Raw genomic sequence first — 4,434 nt, 5'->3', positions numbered from 1 at the left:
GCACCAACTATGTCTTGTCTTATGCTGTCGAGTCATCTCTGACCCATAGCAATGCCATGGACATATCTCTCCAAAAACGCTCCACCTCCATCTGCAATTGTTCTGGCACTGTATCCATAGAGTTTTCTTGGTAAAAATACTGAAGTGGTTTACCAATGCCTCGTCCTGTGCAGTAAACTTTAGTCTCCACCCTTGGCTCTCTCCTATGCCGCTACTGCCCAAGGTATGTTTTGACTTGTAGCAGATTGTCTTCCACTCGCTAGCCACTGCCCAAGCTAGGAATGGAATGGGTATGCCTCTGCTTGACTCTCTCTCCTGGAGCCGAGACTGGTAGAGTACTGGAAACTCTCCAGGTGTGTCTCTGGGAGGGGACACCAACTATATTCTCCTCAAAACATTCAGTGGAAAGAGCCTGGGCTTTGGAGTCAGAGGTCATGGGTTCAAATCCCAGCTCTCCCGATTGTCAGCTGTGTGACTTTGGGCAAGTCACTTCACTTCTCTGTGACTCAGTTCCCTCATCTGTAAAATGGGGATTAAGACTGTGAGCCCCCCAAGGGACAACCTGATCACCTTGTAACCTCCCCAGCACTTAGAACAGTGCTTTGCCTATATAGTAAGTGCTTAATAAATGTCATTATTATTATTATTATCTGGAAAAAGCTAAAAAGTCATGCTCTTTCCTCTTGCCCATTCCCCTAAACAACCCTTCTCCCTTCCACCAATCAAAAAGCTAAACAAAAACAAAACCAGACTGGGAAAGGGAGGGGGAAAGAAGTGGGTAAGAGACATTTGGGGTTTGTATTGGAAATAAAATAAATAACATCATGCTGCATTTATATAGACTTGATCTCTGATGAGCTCAGAGGGCTTTAGAGATTTTGTTCTAAAATCTGAAAAGTGCTTCTAAATAGTTGCTGAAATGGCACAGAGTGAGCATCAGTGATGGCTCAGTAGAACTAAGCCTGCCTGAAAATCAGAGCAATTGGAAAATGTTTGTGCTCAGTGACTCCCTGATAAAAGCAACAATAACTAGCACAGTAGGGAACCACAACTGTCTCCTGACACATTCTGATTCAAGCCCCCAAAATGTCATCTCAAGTCTGCCGAATGGATTGAGTGAAAAACAACACTAGGATTTCAAACCCTAGAACTAAGAAGCAAAAGCACCACAGTTTTTCAAATCAAGCTGATAGCCTACAATGGGGAAACCAGTTAATTACTACAAGCAAAATAAGTTTCTAATGCAAGTATATTCGTGCAAAGTTGAATCCCCTGCAAGAGATGTTTTAGTGACCAGAGTTCAGTTGCCAGCTTGACATTCTGAATATGTCTAGTAGATAAAGTATGGGCTTGGGACCCAGATGAACTGGGTTCTAATTCCGGCAATGTCACTTGCCTGTAGTGTGACCTTGGGAAAGTCACTTAACTTCTTTGTGCCTCAGTTTTCTCAGCCGCAAAATGGGGATTGAATACCTGTTTTCCTCCTACCTAGACTGTGAGCTCCTTGTGGGATAGGGTCTGTAACCAGCCTAATTGTCTGTATCTACCCCAGTGCTTAGAAAAGTGCTTGACACATAGAAAATGCCTAGCAAATAATAGTTGTTACAAATAGTAAGTGCTTAAAAAATTGAGAATGTGAAGATCCATTTGTATGAAAGTCAAGAATTTCAATAATCGTGTAGTAGTCTCATACAGTGATTTGGTTTCTAGTGATGTCATTGGCATCATGAATAGAACTGAGTGAGCACCTGAGAGAACTAGACTAAGCTCCTTAGTAGAAGTGAGTGTTCCTGTCCCCCAGAAGCTTCCAACCTAATAGGGAACAAAAGCAGGCACAGCACGGGCTCAGGAATCAAAGACCTTCGTTCTAATCCAGGCTCTTCCACTTGCCTGCTGTGTGACCTTGGGCAAGTCACTTAACTTCTTGGTGTCCCAATTTTGTCATCTGCAAAATGAGAAATTAAATCAAACAAGCAATGTTATTTGAGAGAGTATGATACAAGAGAGTTGGTAGACAGTTGTAACCCACAGCCAACCATGAGGGAAGAGGAATTCAATCCACTCAATCCACAAAGCCAAGCTGCTTTCTCAAGTAGGTAGGTATTCATGGCTCTGATGTTTACCAACCTTCAGAGTTCCCCATCCCAAGTCGAACCGGTCATGGTGCGGGCATCCTCTTCATACTGGATCGGTGTGCCAGGCCCAGACCAGCTGGTGATGAGGGAATTCAAGAGCTTGTGCCTAAAGCAGACGTGCTTGGTCTATTCAACATGACAATATTCAGCATCTCCATGTCTGGTATAAGAACCCAGACTGAACTGGGGTACATTGTAGCTGCTAGACAGAGGACACCAGCTGGTCTGGGCCTGGCACACCTAGCAAATGAGGAAGGAGATGCCCGCACCATGACCAGTTCCAATTAAGATGGGGAACTCAAGAGGTTGCTAAGCTTCAGAGCCATGAATTCCTAACTACTGGAGAAGCAATGTAGCTTTGTGGGAGTCTGAAGGGCCTGGGTTCTAATCCCGGCTCCTCTGCTTGTCTGCTGTGTGACCTTGGCCAAGTTGCTCCTCTTCTCTGTGCCTCAGTTTCCTCATTTGTAAAATGGGGACTAAGACTACAGGCCCCATGTGGCACAAGGACTGTGTCCAACTTGATTATCTTGTATCAACCTAAGCTTAGTACAGTGCCTGGCACTTAGTATGCGCTTAACAAATACCATAAAACAAAACAAAACAGAAAATCTACTGTAATCAGTTTGTTCCAAGGTGTGAGAAGGAATGGATATAGGAACTTGTGGCTATATCTGACTAAAAGGTAGCTACAGGGAAATAAATTGAAGCACTTTTCTGACTGTCTCCTTTGGCATTTATCCACCATGACTCTGAAGGTCGTTTTTTCATTCTTCCCTCAGAATCCAAAGCAAACTTGGTCCCAACTCTTCCCTTTTGGAGTTGGTTGGTGACAACATACTCCCTGTCCACAAGAAGTTTACAATGTATGGGGCAGAGAGACACTGATATAAATAAAAGTTATAAATAAGTGCAGTGGGACTGAACGGTGGGGTGAATCTGTACAAATAATAAAATAATAATGGCACTTAAGTACTTACTATGTGCGAAGCACTGTTATAAGCACTGGGGGGGATACAAGGTGATCAGGTTGTCCCATGTGGGGCTAACAGTCTTAATCTCCATTTTACAGATGAGGTAACTGAGGCCCAGAGAAGTTAAGTGACTTCCCAAAGTCACACAGCTGACAAGTGGTGGAGCTGGGATTAGAACCCATGACCTCTGACTCCCAAGCCTGTGCTCTTACCACTGAGCCACGCTACAAAGAAAATGGATCCAAGTGCATAGCGGAAAGGAGAAGGAGTCAGGGAAATTAGGGATTAATTGGTGAAGGCCTGTTGGCGGAGATGTGACATTAATGCGCCTTTGAAGATGGGAAGAGTGGTAGTCTGGCATATATGAGGAGGAGGGAGTTCCAGGCCAGAGGGATGATGTGGGGAAGTTGTCATCAGCAGAACAGAGGAGATTGGGGCCCAGCGAGCAAGCAGTTCTTCCTTAGACTGTGAGCCCCATGGGGACACGGACTGTGTCTGATCTGATTACTCTGTATCTATCCTGGCACTTAGTAGAGGGCTTGGCACCGACACACTAATAATTTTGGTATTTGCTAAGGGTTTCCTACATAGTACACATATCTCTACCCCAGCACTTAGAACAACACTTAAGACCATAAAAAAGCACCCAGAATAGCAAGGGAGTCATTTGGGGTCCAGTCAGCCAGCCAAGGGAACTCTTAAAGTTGGCAGAAGGAAGCATGGGGGGTCTTATCTTCCTTTCCCTCCTTTGGCTTTCCAGGTATCTGTTTCCCTCTAAAACAGAAATTGGAACACTAATTGAGTATTTAATATGAAAATGGAACAGGTGAGAGTTAAGTAACAAAAATTAAAATCCTCTCATCCAGAAGTATCTTTCCCTTTCCTCTTACACATTTTCTTCTCTCCCCAGGACTCTTTCTACTTTCTTAAAAGCATATATCTGTAATTCATTTATTTGTTTATATTACTGTCTGTCTCCCCCTTGAAACTGTGAGCTTGTTGTGGGCAGGAATGTGTCCATTTGATGTTATATTGTATTCTCCCAAGCATTTACTACAGTGCTTTGCACACAGTAAGTGCTCAATAAATACGGTTGAATGAATGAAAACATGTGGAGAATTAAGGTGATCGATGAGGTGGGAGGATTGGACGCTGCTCACTCGTTCAGGTTGTGTGCAGCAGTGACTAAAATTAGAAACCTATGAAAAACATGGGCAGGGTGAGACTCCATGGAGAATACTAAATATTATTTTAGGATACCAGACCATTGAGTGAGTTTCTGTTTCTTTTTTTTCTACGGTATTTGTTAAGCTCTTTACATGTTCCAG

The 4,434-nt window shown here is 43.6% G+C and overlaps 1 non-coding gene across 1 annotated transcript; it reads right to left on the bottom strand.

Moving 5' to 3' along the window:
- Positions 1-233: 233 nt before the first annotated feature.
- LOC119927734 lies at positions 234-371 on the bottom strand. Its single transcript, XR_005450710.1, has one exon. It is a non-coding gene; the product is annotated as a small nucleolar RNA SNORA7 (small nucleolar RNA).
- Between the last annotated feature and the right edge of the window lie 4,063 nt (positions 372-4,434).

This window comes from Tachyglossus aculeatus, chromosome 4 (assembly GCF_015852505.1).
Source record: "Tachyglossus aculeatus isolate mTacAcu1 chromosome 4, mTacAcu1.pri, whole genome shotgun sequence".
NCBI classification, from domain to species: domain Eukaryota; kingdom Metazoa; phylum Chordata; class Mammalia; order Monotremata; family Tachyglossidae; genus Tachyglossus; species Tachyglossus aculeatus.
Note: the sequence above shows the minus strand (reverse complement) of the source record. Positions and strands in the feature narration are given on the sequence as shown.